Genomic DNA, 19,932 nt, shown 5'->3' on the forward strand with positions numbered 1-19,932 from the left:
TGACTATTCGGAAATAAATAAAAAAATTGAAAATGGTGCCGTCTGATTTGCTTAATATAAGGAATTTGAAACTTTTGATACTTAAGTATATTTTGGCAATTACATTTACTTTTGATACTTACATATTTAAAACCAAATACTTTTAGACTTTTATTCAAGTAGTATTTTACTGGGTGACATTCACTTTAGTCATTTTCTATTAAGGTATCTTTACTTTTACTCAACTATGACAATTGAGTACTTTTTCCACCACCGGCTCTAACCCCTCTAACCCCCCAGTGAAGCAATTGGTGAAAGGAGATGATTACATTATGTATATAGCAGCAAATGTGGATTGTTTCATATCACTATAGTACATGCACTGATGAGCTAGAAGTTCAATGATGGAAACCTTTGTCTGTACTGTAGGAGCTAACCAAACACAACAAGTCTCTCTGGACCATAGTGGTCGTATTAACTTGGTGGAACATTTCGTAAAACTTCAATAATTAGCCTGTGCGTTTATTTGCTTAAAATCACTTAACACAACAGGAGTTTATTAGAGACAGGCGTCCATTTCCTTAAGCACACAGCCTTTGCTCATTTGCATAGTTCATTCCAGCATTTGAATTAACTTCATTTCATGCACTAATGTGTTAGCATTTACACACTCTGTCACATTTATTTTGTCTAAGTATGCCATTTAAAAAATAAAAACACTGTCCCTTGACATAATTATTATCCTGTGTATTTTCGGCAGTTTGAGGATTTCTGGGGGTCTGTACTCCCAAAGTTGTTGACCGTTTTTGAGATTGACAGTTAGCTAGCAGTTCTCAGCTGTTAGCAGCCAGTGGCTAGCAGTTTCTTACTGGCGATAACAATGGATGATTGCCTTAATTTTTTTGAGTCATTATTGAATTATTTATTACCTTCATAGACCTGGGCATACTGTGGAAATCCAGCTGCCCGCAGCCAATTACAAGCTTCTTTAGCCTCCAGTTCTGAAAAGGAAAAAACAAAACACAAAGATACGCAGACAAATGTATTGTACTACTGTTACAACCGAATGACTTCTAAATTAAGAGTTAGGTGGTTATAACCTGACTTGTTACACAAAGCTAGAAATTCCGCAAAATTTTAGCTTTACATATTTCTCCAACCAGATTCGGAGAGCTTGGTGGAAGGCAATGGTGACGGCCAAATGAAAAACCACAATGCACATACAGATGCTTATCTAGAAAGTTGGTTTAGCATTTTATTTGGCTTTACCATTTTCCAGTACTGACACTGCTGGTGCATGACATTGGCTTGACACAAGCTAAAATAAATTCATACAATCTAAATAAGTCTGGGTGGGATATGCGGTGAAACCGACATTTCTTCCTCCGGAAGATTATCAATGTGGCCTTTTAGCAATGTGGTTGGTTCAGATAACCACCGGGTAACAAAAAAAAGTTTAAATAATATTTATTTTTATACAGCGCTTTTCATACAGAATCTCAACGTCACTTTTAAAAAACAATAGTTCATGGGAGATGGTCTTCCACCGAAACAGTAGTAACATCCTAACAGCTGCGTGTGACAAGGCAGTTGTTCGTGAGAAATGGAGCCCAGCTGCTCTTGAGACCTTGGCGTTAGACAGCTACTTCACTAATTGCACACTGAATGGAAATGTGCAATTTAATGTGCATCACAAATAGCTGTCGATTCTGTGACCATCTGAAAAAATTGTCATTGTGGTTTCTATTCTGATCCGCTCTATCAATGTCTTTGCTACAATGTTTCAACGCTGTTTTCAGATCCATGGACAGCGCCTCTATACAATGTTTCGATCTGACACTCAATTTTCCTATGCATAGACCAGACGTGCTGTTTTCTGAACCATGGACCGCATCTCTAGAAATCAAGGTTCTGGAACTATCAACCAGCGCTTAGTTTTGCTTTACATGGCAGTCAATACAAAAATAACTAACGACCAAAGAGCCCCTAAAATGTCACTTGACAACCAGTGTTAGTGAATGTAGCGTCATGTTTTGTAAAAGAAAAAATAGTTTGAGAAATAATCTTGATTTTTAATGCTGGTAACCCGTTGTATAAAAGCAACAATACAAGCAACAATACACTGGAGGCCATGACCACACCAGAACCATGATAAAAATGTCATAACACATGGTCTCATGTATTATTGCTTAAGTATATGTTATTGGAGCATTATTTCAGTGATAAGTGTAGTCATAGTAATAAAACAATAGAACAAACCACACAAAACAATTTAATTAATTGTTTCCTTTCATCGCTTTTCAATTCAGCCAATTTACTGTTTTAAGCCATTCCCACTTGTCCCTTTGTTGCGCCCGGGAAGAGCTTTATGACGGAATCTGTGGAGAGAAAGCAACACATTTAAGATAAAGAGCACATAGAACAGTAAGGGGCTGGGGTCATAAAATAATGAAAAATATATATTTATGTGAAAAACATTATCAGATTCAGTTTAAGAAGAAATCCTTGACCAGTAATGACATATTTTCAATGATTGATTTGTAAATTCAGTTAAGGGACACTTTTTACACCTTAGTCAGTCAGATGGTTCCTTACCCTGCAAGTAGGGCATGGGCCAGGAGAAACTGTAATCCATGATTTAGAGTTGTTTAAATAGCCAATATTAACGTGAGGGGATTTGGCCACAAACATTTAACAGACTAATTGCCCCCATCACCCTCATAGTTTTTTGGTTAGCCATCTGACTATAAGGTGTAAAAAAGTTAACTATCCCTTTAACATCCTTCAATTTATTGAATTGAAATTAAACCCAACCCTGTTATGGTGTCTTAATTTTTAATGGTATACTGCGAGATCTCAAGATTTTGCTAATTTTTTTACTTACCCAGTCAGACGAACTCATGAATAAAATGTGTATGTCTGAGTGCAGTTTGGAGATTATTGAAGTTAGCATATTGTTATTTTAGCACAATTGCTGGAAGTCTCCTTGTATAGTAGCCAGAAGATCACAATGTTGTATCTGTCTCAATGGCACTGCCCATGCGCTCACAGATGCCATCATTTTTATTTATTTATTTAACCAGGTCGGCTGGTTGAAAACAAGTTCTCATTTGCAACTGCGACCTGGCCAAGATAAAGCAAAGCAGTTCGACACATACAACAACACAGAGTTACACATGGAATAAACAAACATACAGTCAATAATACAGTAGAAAAGGTCTATATACAGTATGTGCATATGAGGTAGGATAAGGGAGGTAAGGCAATAAATAGGCCATGGTGGCGAAGTAATTACAATATAGCAATTAAACACTGGTATGGTAGATGTGCAGAAGATGAATGTGCAAGTAGAGATACTGGGGTGCAAAGGAGCAAGATGAATAAATAAATACAGTATGGGGATGAGGTAGTTGGATGGGTGATGAGACAGATGAGACAGATACAATGCTGCGATCTCTATACAGAGAATGAGGAAGTGGATAGAATCTTGTTTATGATTATCAGTCAAATTAACAAATGTATAAATATTGATCACTATGTATAGCTTTGTAAGACTATAAATGACCAACAACCCAGCTTTGGAGTAGTTCGATGGACTGCTTCCCTGTTTTGAGAGGAGCAGGCTACTGAAGGAGACTTCCAGTAATTGTGCTAAATTATCCAAAGTTATTGGATCTTCTTCGAACTTGAAGACTAAATTCTATTGAGCCTGAGAAAGCTACTCCCTCACCCCCAATGCTGAGCCCTTTCTAGCCATGATCGCGACAAAACAGAGCTGCTCTTTCTCCTGGAGAAGGCCTGCCAGCACGAAGACAACTTTGCCCTCCAGATGTTCTTTGGGACAGTAACGGTTGAGCCTGAGTGAATTTCAATCTGCAAAACATAAATAATTCCCTCAGATGCTATAAGACAAGTTAGTACTGTAAGTACAGTAACAATACATCCTTTGTATTTAAAATAGTCATATTAGCTAATACATTGACTTGTACTTAAAAAGTATACATTCTCATTATTAATGTTATGATGGCAGATGATATAAAAGTTAACAACCATGTTATAAAAGTTAAAAATCATGTACTGTTTCAATAAAAGGAATACACATATAAATGCGCCTGTTTAAACCTTTAACGTTACATAGCTAAATGATCCATAAACCACCTAACGGTAGCCGCTAAGCTAATAGCAACACCAATGGGCTTGACAGGCTTGGGTTAGCGCAATTAGCTTAGCGGTAGCGTATATAGTTTAAAATATATATATACAAATCTGTAACATATAACACTTGTGTGGGGAGATGTCTGGGCCTAGAAAATGTAAACGCGTAGAAAATAAACCACAATATTACCTCAGAGGAGCTATAAATAAATAAGATCAAAACAAAAAATTATCTGGCGCCATATTTTCTTGTTATTCTATGGGCTAGCCTTGTATAGCCACAAAGTCAGTCATCTCTACTCTATGTCAAGATCGCTAACAGTTTTCACTCGATCAATTTACACATTTAAACTTGACAATTTCAACATAAAGGTAAGAATCACTCAGATAACCGTATTGATTCTAAAATGTTCTATAGCTAATATGCTTGAGTACACCACATACCTGTTTACGAGAACAAAGAAAATGAGACAGGATAAGAAAAGGTTATAGTTGTCACAGGCGTCTTCTTCTCGAGAGTTGTTGAGGGTAGGGGAGACGCAAACCGCTGTGCTCCTCTGCCCCCTGCTGGTGACAACAGGCATAAGGAATTCCCAAAGTAAATTCTTGGAGGACTCAACCTAAAATAATAGTGGATTACGACCATCTACAGATATTGATCAAAACAATATCTAAACCATGTTTTATGAATACAATGTGATTCCATAACCTTATGGGCAGTCACAACTATAGTGTACGAAAATAAACATCCTTATACGTTCTGTGCATTCTCAAAATGTGTACATCACATTTTAGCCACTTAGCAGAAACTCTGTCTAGTGATTTACAGGAGCAATTAGGGTTAAGTGCCTTGCTCAAGCCAAATTGACAAATGTTTCACCTTATTGGCTCAGGGATTCAGAACAAGCAACCTCTAAACCGCTAGACTACCTGCCATCACAAATGATAAACCTACACAAGTCTACGTCATCTCAATCTAATCTCAAAATGAGATTGCAAGTATCATCTACAAGAAACAACTAAGTAGTCCTAAGGTTGCCTAACACAAAATGCATCTAGAAAATAATTCATCCCTACGTGTGAGATTTACGCATTGATTTTAAGTATATACACTACCGTTCAAAAGTTTGGGGTCACTTAGAAACGTCCTTGTTTTTGAAAGAAAAGCACATTTGGTCCATTAAAATAACATAAAATTGTTCAGAAATACAGTGCAGACATTGATAATGTTGTAAATAACTTTTGTAGCTGGAAACAGCAGATTTTCTATTGAATATCTACAGTACATAGGCGTATAGAGGCCCATTATCAGCAACCAACACTCCTGTGTTCCAATGGCACGTTGTGTTAGCTAATCCAAGTTTATCATTTTAAAAGTCTAATTGATCATTAGAAAACCCTTTTGCAATTATGTTAGCACAGCTGAAAACTGTTGCCCTGATTAAAAAAGCAATAAAACTGACCTTCCTTAGTCTGGTTGAGTATCTGGAGCATCAGAAGTTGTGAGTTCGATTACAGGCTCAAAATGGCTAGAAACAAAGAACTTCTTCTGAAACGTGTCTGTCTATTCTTGTTCTGAGAAATGAAGGCTATTCCATGCGAGAAATTGCCAAGAAACGGAAGATCTGGTACAACACTGTGTAATACTCCCTTCACAGAACAGCACAAAATGTCTCTAACCAGAATAGAAAGAGGAGTGGGAGGCTCCGGTGAACAACTGAGCAAGAGGACAAGTACATTAGAGCGTCTAGTTTGAGAAACAGACGCCTCACAAGTCCTCCACTGGCAGCTTCATTAAATAGTACCCGCAAAACACCAGTCTCAACGTGTTCTTTTGCCCATCTTAATAGAGGTCGACCGATTAATCGGAATGGCAGATTAATTAGGGCCGATTTCAAGTTTTCATATCAATCGGTAATCGCTATTTTTGGCCACCGATTTGCCTATTTTTTATTTTATTTGTATTTTTTACACCTTTATTTAACTAGGCAAGTCAGATTAAGAACACATTCTTATTTTGAATGATGGCCTAGGAATGGGGGTTAACTGCCTTGTTATGGGGAGATTCGGGGATTCGTTTTTGCAACCTTCTGGTTACTAGTCCAACGCTCTAACCACCTGCCTTACATTGCACTCCACGAGGAGCCCGCATGGCATGCTGACTACCTGTTACGCGAGGGCAGCAAGAAGCCAAGGTAAGTTGATAGCTAGCATTAAACTTATCTTATAAAAAACTATCAATCTTAACATAATCACTAGTTAACTACACATGGTTGATGATATTACTAGTTTATCTAACGTGTCCTGCGTTGCATGTAATCGAAGCGGTGCCTGTTAATTTCTCATCGAATCACAGCCTACTTCGACAAACAGGTGATGATTTAACAAGCGCATTTGCGGAAAAAGGACTGTCGTTGCACCAATGTACCTAACCATAAACATCAATGCCTTTCTTTAAAATCAATACACAAGTATATATTTTTAAACCTGCATATTTAGTTAATATTGCCTGCTAACATGAAGTTGTGTCACTGCTCTTGCGTTCATTGCCTGGCTCGTTGCGAACTAATTTGCCAGAATTTTACGTAATTATGACATACCATTGAAGGTTGTGCAATGTAACAGGAATATTTAGACTTAGGGATGCCACCCGTTAGATAAAATACAGACCGGTACTGTATTTCACTGAAAGAAAAAAAAGTTTTGTTTTCGAGATGATAGTTTCTGGATTCGAGCATATTAATGACCTAAGGCTCGTATTTCTGTGTGTTTATTATATTATAATTAAGTCTATGATTTGATAGAGCAGTCTGACTGAGCGGTGGTAGGCACCAGCAGGCTCGTAAGCATTCATTCAAACAGCACTTTCGTGCGTTTTGCCAGCAGCTCTTCGCAATGCATTGCGCTGTTTATGACTTCAAGCCTGTCAACTCCCAAGATTAGGCTGGTGTAACTGATGTGAAATGGCTAGCTAGTTAGCGGGTGAGCGCTAATAGCGTTTCAACGTCACTCGCTCTGAGACTTGGAGTAGTTGTTCCCCTTGCTCTACATGGGTAACGCTGCTTCGAGGGTGGCTGTTGTCGATGTGTTCCTGGTTCGAGCCCAGGTAGGAGCGAGGAAAGGGACGGAAGCTATACTGTTACACTGGCAATACTAAAATGCCTATAAGAACATCCAATAGTGAAAGGTATATGAAATACAAATCGTATAGAGAGAAATAGTCCTATAATTCCTATAATAACTACAACCTAAAACTTCTTACCTGGGAATATTGAAGACTCATGTTAAAAGGAACCACCAGCTTTCATATGTTCCCATGTTCTGAGCAAGGCACTTAAATGTTAGCTTTCTTACATGGCACATGTTGCACTTTTACTTTCTTCTCCAACACTTTGTTTTTGCATTATTTAAACCAAATTGAACATGTTTCATTATTTATTTGAGGCTAAATTGATTTTATTGATGTATTATATTAAGTTAAAATAAGTGTTCATTCAGTATTGTTGTAATTGTCATTATTACAAATAAATAAAATAAAAATCGGCCGATTAATCGGCATCGGCTTTTTTGGTCCTCCAATGATCGGTATCGGTATCGGCGCTGAAAAATCATAGTCGGTCGACCTCTACATCTTAATCTTTTCTTTTTATTGGCCAGTCTGAGATATGTCTTTTTCTTTGCAACTCTACATTTTCTGGAATGCATTTCAAAGCAATAAATGCATAGAACAAAAAAAAGAATGTTTTCAGTTCCTTTTGCGTGATGAAATACTTACCCTTTTTAGAATTTTTTGTATGGGGTTGTGAGATTTATATAGATTATTGAAATATATGATAATGTATTTTAAAATCTAAGTCACATTATTTTATATATAAGGCCAAATATGGCCATATATTACATTTCCGTATGGGTAACCAGTGAGCCTTTCACACAAAGACCTCTAGCATCAGTTTACTGTACTATAGTCTACTGTAAGTCGTCTAAATTGGCCCTCTCTTTTCCTCTCGGAGGGACTCCACCTCTTTGCGACATTCCTTAACTCCCTTACTCCCCAAGCTCAGACTGAATATCATAACTGGAGGCCTGTGTTCCCAAGCACCAATACTGTTTCACTGTGCTCTCCACCAGGGAAAGCCTGAAACTCCAGCAGTAACAGGAAAATTGTGAAATACGTCTTCACAACACCAACTTTCAGAAGGAATAGAGCTGTATCTGAACAACTGCCAAATTACCAGTCTACTCAGTTATTCAGGACATCAACATTTATATCAAGGGAGAAATGAACTAAATCTGTGTGGCCCATATCATCATTGAGATGATTAGAGTAGTTGAAAGGAACCTGTAGTTAATTAATGAGTTTCAAGCTGAAAGCCCTGTAGAGTTAGCTGTGTGGGTCCCCGGGGAAGCCATGCTTCCTTCCCATGCAGATCTCCTTTTCCTTACTGCCATACAGCAAACTGGCTCCAGGAAAAGGTCTGGGGTACTGTAAATGCAGACTCATTGGGATCACTCATTGGAAACAGATTAAACCAGTACAAACCCCCCACTGAAACTAAAATAGCTACATTACATACACTTCCACCATTGAGACTTGGTTAGCCTCATGTCCTCATAATGGATTCATGGGTTTCTATTACATATTTAAGCCAAACTAGCAGAATCGTGTCTGCTGTGGAGTCAATAAGCAACATGATTCATTTCCAAAGGGAAAGTTAAAACCTAAGACATCCAAAAACAAAACAATTACTACAGTGACTGACGTTTACAGGAATCTCCCATTGGCATGTCAGAAAGCTCCCTCACCAAAATAGTACACTATTCCATATCCCGCCTCTCATCTCTAAACATCCACTGTCTCTTCCCTGTGATCAGTTCGAGAAGCAGCTGGAAGGCTGTTGAAACATCAAACAGATTTGCCTTGAGGCAAGTGCAGCATCCTGACCAGCACTACCATCTGTTTTTCCTTCCCTACGGTGTTCAATTGAGCCGCCTGCCAATTGGAGTCTAGTCCTTCCCTCATGCTGAGTCTTAAAACCACCTTCTGAACCTTGACACCATCAGACACCAGAACAGCTGAGACTTGGGGAGTCTTAACACATCTTCATTCAGAGCTCCTTACAAGGGAACACTGATCATATTCTTCTCTGACTTATGTACTTCACTGCCGCTATCTACATTGCACAAGCTTTACACACATACAATAATTAAGTGTATAATATGGATGCCATATTGTAATTCTACAAGTGATGATTGAAGTAATTAAATTGGCAGCAGATCTTTACAAAGAAATACGGGTCGCTGCATTCGTATAAATCATATTACACTTCAACCACAGTCTTCGTTCATCAGCAAATTTACGTCAATCATGGCGTTACTGGCTCAAATCCTTTTAGTTGCCAGCATATGGAGCTTTCGCTTATGTTAGCCTAACTGTGTTTCATAATCAAAGTAATCTAAAAATATCCAATATATCGGGTCATTGAGCATTTTTATGAGACTTGTTGCTATGCTTGATTAGATTTTATGACTGTCTGAATGTATATGTGGCTGTCTCTTCAGGAGTCCAGGGGGAACAGAAGGGAGGACTGTCATTCTGGACGTGAGAGGTGAGCAGGAGGCCTGCCTGCCTGTCTTTCACAAGTTGACTGGAAGGTTAGACATGGGAGATGTGAGTCTCTATGAGAGAGCAGAGTGTGGTCTTATTTTTTCTAGAGTGAAGTGAAAGTTAACCACAGAGCAAGATGCTGTTTTCCCATCTGGGTGTGAGGTGAGAAAATGGTCAGAACGGTCGGTGGCCGTTCTGCTTTGGGTTGGGGGAGAGAGTACTGATCAGGAAATGTGTCTGTCTCTGGTATTGGAGGTGTTGCTTCTATGTTTGACACCACGGAGAAACAGAGCCATGGTGGAATGGGGTGGGGTAGGATGGATGTGAGGCTAATGGCCTATAGGAAATCCGTTTAAACCACAGTGTCATAAGAGGATCTACATATTTTATGATAGTGTGTTCTCTGTGCTGCTGAGAGCATCAATTACTATATGACCCATCATTTATGTGCTATCTTATGATCATGTTCTTCTCTGACTGTTGTACTTCACAGGGAATTTCTGAGGACCATGAAACCAGAAAATAAAATAGACAACATTGTGTATGGCCCAGGGACACACCTTTGGTTTTAGAAGTGTGGGGTCCTCCCATTTAGGGGGCATCTAAAGCTCATTTTCTGCATTTCTACACAATCTAATATGGTCCATGGCCCTTCTAGCGGTATCTATTTAGAACAACAAAAAGTAAGCAAAAACGCTTATTGGCATCAGGCTAGGTAAGAGATCAGTATTAAAAATGTTTAAGCGATTGATAAGACTGAACTAGATCTAGGATAATTCAATTATCAATATTGTGTTGCACATTTAACCAATAGCCTAACAAATGGACAACTCTTACAAGTAAAGTACAAAGACAACTTTTGATTATCTTTAAGACCCACCACCCGCCAACCCCTCTTTTATGCTACTGCTACTCTCTGTTCATCATATATGCGTAGTCACTTTAACCATATCTACATGTACATACTACCTCAATCAGCCTGACTAACCGGTGTCTGTATGTAGCCTCGCTACTTTTAAAGCCTCGCTACTGTATATAGCCTGTCTTTTTACTGTTGTTTTATTTCTTTACTTACCTATTGTTCACCTAATACCTTTTTTGCACTATTGGTTAATAAGTAAGCATTTCACTGTAACACGTGACAAATAAACTTTGATTTGATTTCGACATCCTCTTGTCAAATTTCAGCCAGACCACCCAGCCAGGCCGAGCCACCTGCACGCCCACCAGTGTATCCAATAACTCAGCTCTCTCCCCAACAACTTCCTTCCCATCTTTTTATTTGTTTTGTTATGTCTCAAGGAAGCGTTTTGGAAAACAAAAGTTGAATAAAAACACATACACCTCCACATTAACACACAGAAACAGTAGATCCTCCATATCGTTCCTATCATAGGCCTAATAGCCCTGTAGAGCTCTTTTTACTTGCACACAATATAGCTGGGTCACCCCGTCCTACCCCTAGGGGTCCACCGCCCTGCAGCGCCCCAACCAAACACAGCCCACTCAGATAGGGGAACTTTATTGGTTACAAGTGTGTTAGGCCAAGGTCAGAGTGACAACCAACACATCGGCAGACCCCCAGGGCCAGGTCTGAGCAGCCCAGCAGCTAGTGATTGCCTAAATAGGTATCTCCCCTGATGTGGGCATGTTTTCAAGACTCCTTTTGCTAAACAGTATTCCACATAAGGCATCCAGACCTTATGAAAGTTGCACAGTATACCCTTAATCTTGTAATAAATCAAATCTAGTGATAGATCACTTGACATTTCTTCTATCTATTGTGGGAGGATAACCTACCTTCCAATTAAAGGCAATGCATTTCTTAGCTGCTGTAAATGCTAGAATACACCGTTTCTTCTGATAACAGTCTCCAGTATCAACATTTCCAAGCAAACAAAAACAGGGAGAAGGGAGAATATGACATGCTGAGATAAAATAACACACTCTTTGCCATAATTCAGCCAGCCTTCATAAGACCATAACATATGCAAATATGTCCCCATTTGTTTTTTCAGCAGAATAAGACAATTTTTGAGTGCATGATATTCAGTTTCACTTAAACTGCAATAATTTATGTCTGAGATTATATGCACATGACTGGGCATTCTAACATACAGTATCTGTATCCGTTCATCATCATCATCATAATCATCATCACCAATAGCGTCTCCCAGGTCTTCCTCACATTTTTGTTTTACATGTTTTGTATCAGTGGGGAAAGCTTCTATCAACCCTTGATACAGTTTGAAAATCAACTTTAGAGGTTTGTCAGACTGCCTTAAAATAGTTTCAATCTTTGAAGCTTCTTGCTTGTCCAGTGTTTGCTGCACAGAGAGAATGAAGTGTTGTATCTGGAAAAAGTTCACCTCTGCGCTGTCACAGACTGGCTTCCCTGGCTGCCTGACCTTGATGAGACCCCTGTCACCACCTGATCCTACTCAGATGATGCATGACAAAGAATTACCTTGGTGTACATTTATACATTATATTATCCAAGAATAGAAATGGTTCAATAATTGAAATGACCATTATTCCCAGATCCCAGACTGTAGCCATCAACTCAAGATGGAACTTTGTATCCATTCACTGATTGTTATAATATATAAAAAAATTCACCTGAGATCCATAGACTGGTCTTCCCTGGCTGTCTGACCCTGCAGGGACACCTGTCACCATCTGATCCTGCTAAGACATGATGAACATAGTGTTGTGTACTTACTGTGCACCATGACAGTGAAGCCTATCGAGCTGTTTATACTGTGTCGGCAGGGGCGAAAATCTGATATCAACTTTGGAGGGGACAATTACATTACATTTTCTCAAGAGCAATTCCTGAGGGGGACACCAAAAGTAGTGCTGTAACACATAGCCTACATTGTAATATGGTAAATGTATATTGAGGAACCAAAGAAATAAGGTGTTTGCCGTACTCCTAACTACCGGTACCCAAAACTACACAACTAATCACAACAGCAATACCATTGCCTTTAACAAATCTTAGTTCAGTCACCAGTTTAAGTTGAGAGTGGGGGTATCCATGGCATTTTCCAATTATGTTCCTATTTTACAAGTCAAAAAAATTGAGAACCTTTCATGTTGCCAAACAAAGACTCAACAAACTTACCTGAGACTCCCTGTCTCTGCCAGTCTGTCCCTGCATATCTGTCCCCAACTCTGCTGTCTGTGTGCCATCTGTTGCCTGCTCTGCCTAATGACATCATTGTGAAACATTTCCATTAGAATTTCATTTCTTTCTTATGAACATTTTATCAACTAGTCTTTGAGATATTAGGCTACTAGGGTTCTTACTTTGCGTTTTGGTGTACTGAAAAATACTCTGATGTCCGTCTTTTAATTTTCTGCCATTTTTCTACCTGGCTGGCTGGCTACACACACACATAGTGTGTGTAGGTTATTTACAGTAGGAGATGGGCTTCTATAATCTTATCTTTTATCATTCTATTTGGGCTTCGATCTAAAAGGTAGCTAGCAAATGTGAAACGGATTAAAATGACAAGAGTTGACAGCTGTATGAGTTCACCATTTACACAACATATGCTGCAACCTTTTGTAATTTTAATAGTTTGTTTCATATTGGCTGGCTTCCAACAATAGCTGAATTTGCAAAGCTAGCGAGCACCAATTCCGTTTCAGTGGTGTTTGCTATAATCTTTGCTACCCGGGTTAAATAAAGGTGAAATAAAATAAATAAATAAAAGTTCCCTTGCGACAATTTAGCTTTTGCAACGAGACCATTAAATATATTTAAGACAATGGTAGAAGAGAGTGTAGTTCTGTTCAGTTTATCGCTAACATTATCACAGGGACTTTGAAGCCCTAACTTACATCATCTGCATGCTGATCTTGGAATAAATTGACGATAGCAAAGATTCCATCTTTGACGAGGCCACATAAATGGAATAGGTACTAGCTAGCTTAATAGTTAATATTTGCCCGCTAGCTCTGCATATTCAGCTAGTGTGTGTGCGCGATTGACTGGATTAACCTCACGTCAGTTACGTTCATTGAGTGCCTTTCAGACAGTGGATACCACCCCTCTGTTACCTTGCCAACTAAGGAACTGGCAGTGGATCAAACCATTGTGAGGCAAAGGGTGGGGGGGTCGCAATCTTTTGAAACTTAAAAACGCGCTATTAAGTGTCTATAATCAGCACAATTGCTTTCATTGCATATTATTAATATTATTTAAATTACATAGTTATGTTTCAGTGATATATTGGGGGGGACAAATCATATTTTTCCCAGGATGGGGGGGTCATGTCCCCCCCGTCCCCCCCGGGATTTCCGCCCCTGTGTGTCGGTGTGAAAAGTAGGGAATTAACTAAGGAAACTGAGAGATCAATAATGTTACATTGCTATACTGACTAATAAAAACTCACATTGTGATGAAAAATGTCAGAATATTGGTCTTCAATTGTCTGGACGCTGGTTTCATCGTTTTATTCAAGTCTAGTGTGATTGAGGGAAAATTAATAGCTAAAGTTATTGAGCTAGCTAGCTAATGTTAGCCAGCTTTTGGCTGGCTCTAGCTAATGGTACATAATCAAATGTACTTATGTTGAAACGGGACAAAACAAAGGCTACATAACATTTCCATACACACAACAGCTGTTAGATACTGCTACCTGACAGACAGCTAGAGGCCAGCTAGAGCTGACCTGGCTGTGGTAGCTACTAGCTAGCTGCTAGTAGTTTATTAACTTCAGTCAAGATTGGATGAAACATTAGCAAACGTAACATGTCAGTTACACTACTAGCTCAGCACTGGGAATATTTTTTTCTTTTTCTGTCAAACAGCAGTTCCCTTGCCAGCTAGATCCGTCAACTAAAGAGTAACAAGTTTCTGCACTGCTTGCTTTTACACCTCAGAGAAAAAACGCAACACAGAAAGCAGCTGCCTCTGTTCATCTCTCCCGTGCTGGTCCTATAAGCAAAGCTTGCCTTCACACAGCCTGTCCACACGCTCTATGGTGTCAATTTCAGAATGTGGGGGGTGGGAGGGAGGGGGTCATGTCCTGCCTGTCCCCAGTGAAAGTTGCGCCCATGGTATGGCCTAAAAAGCCTTGAAGTTCCATTTCCACATTTTTGTTTTTATTTAACCTTAGTCAGTTAAGAACAAATTGTTATTTTACAATGACAGCCTACCCCAGCCAAACCCTCCCCTAACCTGACAACGCTGGGCCAATTATGCGCTGCCCTATGGGACTCCCGATCACAGCCGGTTGTAATACAGACCAGGTTTGAACCAGGATCTCTAGTGACGCCTCTAGCACTGAGATGCAGTGCCTTAGACCACTGCGCCACTCGGGAGCCCAACATATTACATCAAAATCTCCAAATAGAAGAATTGAATGCTTGTGCCTTTTTTCATACAACTTATAACAATGCCTTCTCTTTAAAACCAAATCCAACTTTCCATTTCGGACAACTTGAATAATTCACTGAATTAATGCAAATGTTTTAATCAGTGCTTTACCATAGACACAAGAATAACACTGTGGTCCCAAGATAGAGAGGGGATATTCTCGCAAGTAACCACAAATCCCTGCGTTCCCATTTCTCGTTCAAACCGAAATAATTTGTTTTGTTCACAGGAGCTGTAAGGCTGCCATTGTTTCAAACCAAATGTTGCAATAGAAGGCCAAGCAACTACAATGTGAGCCATTGATCACCAAGGGTTCAAAGCCCACATGACCAACAAGTCTTACTGTACATTTCTATTTGATTAAAATTCCAGCAGGCTTGAGCGTGTGTGGTGACATCAGGAACAACGTAGAGTTCAAAGGTCTCATTCTCCCTACGCAGTGGATGGCTTTAACATTAGTGTTAAGCCTATAGCATTATAATATACCACAAACATAAGGTAAAGAGCTGTTTCATTATTCACTACAATTGGCTTTAAAAATAAATACAATCTATTTAGAAATTAATGAAAGTACTGACGAAAGTAGACAATTTCTTTAGAAGACAGAACATGTGATGTTTGCAAAGCACATCATAAGCTTTTGTAAGAAGAAATGTATCAATCATATGGTCTAAATTGTCCCTCTCTTTTTCTCTCAGTGGGACTCCATAATATACTTGTGTAAATAAACTAGCTAAAAATAGTATCAGCTATTCAGAGGGGAGTCTCATACGCACCATTTTTTCCAAGCAGTTGTTGAAACTTAATCCGACCACTCATTAACAAATTAAAAGAGCATTGAAGCACAAAACACTCAACAGTAGCCTTGTAGTGGTCAAAAGTGTACAGATTCCAGAAGTGATTGAGAGTTAGAGTTACACAAATCCAAGAAAAATACGTTTCAAGCAGGCAAAATAAAATTAATTAAGGGAACAGAAGCCATGAACTCCAAAGTTATGGCCACTTTTCTATATGTGAACGACCGTACCAGCCTAAAATAACCTGGCCTTCCTGACACCTTTTATGCTGAAAACCATCTGGTTCCTCTTGAACAAATGTCCCACCTCAAACACCCCACCCCTTTCCAGGAGGGCCATACCATTTGAGCTTGTGAGGGGATGAATTACAAACTCTTAAAATGGCCTTAACAACCACAACTTTAATACAGAAGGATAATTCCTTTCTACCTTTCAAACTACAACTGATGGTGCAATTGTATATTTGTTATAACTAGCCTACATTTAGGCCTACTACTGCTTCACCGACAAGATTTCAGAGCTTCAGTAAATAGCTTTCTTATAAAATCCATGACACTGTTGAAAAAGCTATTAACACTAAACTGAGTGTACAAAGCATTAGGAATACCTTCCTAATATTGCGTTGCACCCCTTTTGCCCTCAGAATAGCCTCAATCCGTCAGGGAATGGACACTACAAGGTATGGCTGGATATCATTTGGGTGGTGGACCATTCTTGATACACACGGGAAACTGTTAGTGTGAAAACCCCAGCAGTGTTGCAGTTCTTGACACACTCAAACCGGTGCACCTGGCACCAACTACCATGCCCTGTTCAAAAGCACTTAAATCTTTTGTCTTGCCCATTCACCCTCTGAATGACACACACACACACACACACACACACACACACACACACACACACACACACACACACACACACACACACACACACACACACACACACACACACACACACACACACACACACACACACACACACACACACACACTATCCATATCTCAATTTTCAAGGCTTAAAAATCCATCTTTAACTTGTCTCCTCCCCTTCATCTACACTGATTGAAATTGATTTAACAAGTGACATATATAGAGATCACTTGGATTCACCTGGTCAGTCTATGTTATGGAAAGAGCAGGTGTTCCTAATGTTTTGTACACTCATTGTATCTCTGAAGCTGTCACAAATGTTATCTCAAACCAAACATTATGTACAGAGGTCACACAGAGGCCTGTGTGACCTCTGTTCAGACAACCAACTTTTTGAAACAAGTCAACAAGCCAAACTTGACGAGAGTAAACAACATACAGGTAACTGACAAAATAAAAGAAACAACAACATAAAGTGTATTAATATGACGTTGGGCCACAACAAGCACCCGAAACAGCTTTTATCTCCAGGCCATCAGACTGTTAAATAGTCACCACTAGCCGGGCTCCAATAGTCACCACTAGCCGGGCTCCAATAGTCACCACTAGCCGGCCTCCGCCCAGTACCCTGCCCTGAACTTTAGTCACTGTTATTAGCCGGCTACCATCCGGTACTCACCTTAGCGACTGCTGCCCTATATGTACATAGTCATTGAACACTGTTTACATACTGTTTTACCCACTTCATATGTCTATACTGTATTCTAGTCAAGGCTCATCCTATATAGCTACTGCTGTACACACCTTTTCTTTTCATATACTGTCCATGATGTCTATACACACATTCATATACATATACAGTGCCTTTGGAAAGTACTTTTTCCACATTTTGTTATGTTACAGCCTTATTCTAAAATAGATTTAAAAGATTTTTCACACCTATCTATAGACTAGGTATCCCCCTTTCCCTTTCTTTTCCTTTCCCACAGTTGCCAGTGCATGTCAGAGCAAGAACCAAGCCATGAGGTCGAAGGAATTGTCACTAGAGCTCCGAGACAAGATTGTGTCGAGGCACAGATCTAGGGAAGGGAACCAAAACATTTCTGGTTCACCGTCTAACAGGATAACGACCCTACGCACAAAGCCAAGACAATGCAGAAGTGGCTTCGGGACAAGACTCTGAATGTCTTTGAGTGGTCCAGCCAGAACCCAGACTTGAACCCGATCGAACATCTTTGGAGAGACCTGAAAATAGCTGTACAGCAACGCGGTCGAGCTCAAGCTCTCAAGGCCAACGGACCTCGCTGTTACCATATTGTAGAGCAACAAAGTTTAACCTTCCACATAAAGCTCCACAATAGCACACTATATGATGGGATACTCTTCATAAGTATTTTCAGATCTGATAGTTCTAGCCGAGGTAAAGCCATTAGTGCCTGATATTCATGATCAGATCAAAGTTCAGAAGCAGTTTGGAACTTTCTCTTCATTTTCCATTTATATGATTAATCCATGACAGACATTTCCTTACATACAGGCAGATGAGTTCAGAGGGAAGTATGGGCTTCTGGGAAACTACAGTGAATATGTAACACAGACAGCAAAGGGAAAAGGTGTGGTACAGAAGAGCTGATCTCTCAGGAAATGGGCTGTTAGTGGAGGCTGGGAGACTAGAACATGTCATAATCCTCCTAAACACGTGTCTGCTTCACTGATCTTTTTCATTGCATAATATGTTAGATAGGTGCAAATAAATCTGCTATTTTACCCTGTACTAGTCAAACACAAAAAAAAACACACAAATTGTCACATTGCTCACATGTCCTAAACCTGCAGCTGCACCTCAAATTCAATTTTGGAAAATAAATGCAACAGAATGAATAACTACAAATCAATCATAGAAAACGCCAGACCACACACTATTTATAGTCTCTTCCTCTACCAGTATCAGGTTTGAAGGTAAGCCCCAGGTGCAGACCGTGTCAAAGTAACAAATGCTTATTAAATTAAACACGGGCAGGCAAAGGTACAGGAAGGTAGGCAGGCTCAGGGTCAGGGCAGGCAGAGGTCGGTAATCCAGATTAGTGGGGCAAAGGTACAGGACGGCAGGCAGGCTCAGGGTCAGGGCAGGCAGAGGTCGGTAATCCAGATTAGTGGGGCAAAGGTACAGGACGGCAGGCAGGCTCAGGGTAAAAGCAGGCAGAAAGGTCAAAACCGGGAAAACTAGAAAACAAGAACTATAGACAAGACAGGAACAAGGGGAAAAACGCTGGTAGGTTTGATGAACAAAATGAACTGGCAACAGGCAAAGGCCCCCCACCCCCCCAGTAGGGGCGCCATAAGGCGTCCTACCTGGGCGCATACCTGGTTGACCGGGGTGTCGGCATTGGAAATCTGCGATGAGGCCTGGGTCCAGGATGTCTCTGGTGGGGACCCAGCACCTCTCCTCTGGGCCATAACCCTCCCAGTCAACCAGGTACTGGAATCCCCTGCCCGGAGGTCGAACCTTCAGGAGACGCCTCACCGCGTAAGCATGTTGGCCGTCGATGAGACGGGGAAGCGGGGTGGGCCTGGAAATAGGAGACAAAGGGCTGTGAGACATGGGTTTAACTCTGGACACCTGAAAGGTAGGATGTATACGAAGGGTCCGGGGCAACAGAAGATGGGGCTAATGAGTTTGGAGATGGGAAACGGGCCGATAACCCGGGGTGAGAGTTTTCAGGATTCCACCCCAAGGGACAGATCCCGGGTGGACAGCCATACCTTCTCCCCCGAGACGATACCGAGGAGCCGGGGTCCAGTGGCGATCAACTTGTCGTTAATACCTGGAGGTGGTCTTGAGGAGGGCCGACTGGGCTCTCCTCCAGGTACAACGACAGCGGCAGACAAACATCTGGGCAGAAGGTATGCTGACATCTTCTTCCTGCTCAGGGAAGAGCTGGGGCTGATACCCCAGGGATCACTCAAAAGGAGATGACAGAGCAGGGAAGGGTGTTGCGGGCATATTTGACCCACACCAGCTGCTCGCTCCAGGTGGTGGGGTTGGCAGAGACCAGGCAGCGCAGAGTAGTCTCTAGGTCCTAGTTGGTGCGTTCCGACTGGCCGTTGGACTGGGGGTGGAACCCGGAGGACAGGCTG

The 19,932-nt window shown here is 40.5% G+C and overlaps 1 protein-coding gene across 5 annotated transcripts in view; it reads right to left on the minus strand.

The window, feature by feature from the left end:
* LOC106603308 (stAR-related lipid transfer protein 13) overlaps positions 1-16,212 on the minus strand; it is a 46,070-nt gene extending 29,858 nt beyond the window's left edge. For 2 of the 5 annotated variants that reach the window (XR_006769628.1, XM_045717038.1), the window contains exons 1-2: positions 15,905-16,212; positions 909-980 (exon numbers count right to left, since the gene is read on the minus strand). The gene's annotated coding sequence lies outside the window, so the exon portion shown is untranslated. Of the gene's footprint in view, positions 1-908; positions 981-2,030; positions 2,358-3,709; positions 3,853-4,578; positions 4,699-15,904 lie in introns of those variants that run through there. The other 3 variants (XR_006769629.1, XR_006769630.1, XM_045717037.1) reach the window with 3 other exon arrangements.
* Between the last annotated feature and the right edge of the window lie 3,720 nt (positions 16,213-19,932).

This window comes from Salmo salar, chromosome ssa04 (assembly GCF_905237065.1).
Source record: "Salmo salar chromosome ssa04, Ssal_v3.1, whole genome shotgun sequence".
Lineage (NCBI taxonomy): Eukaryota > Metazoa > Chordata > Actinopteri > Salmoniformes > Salmonidae > Salmo > Salmo salar.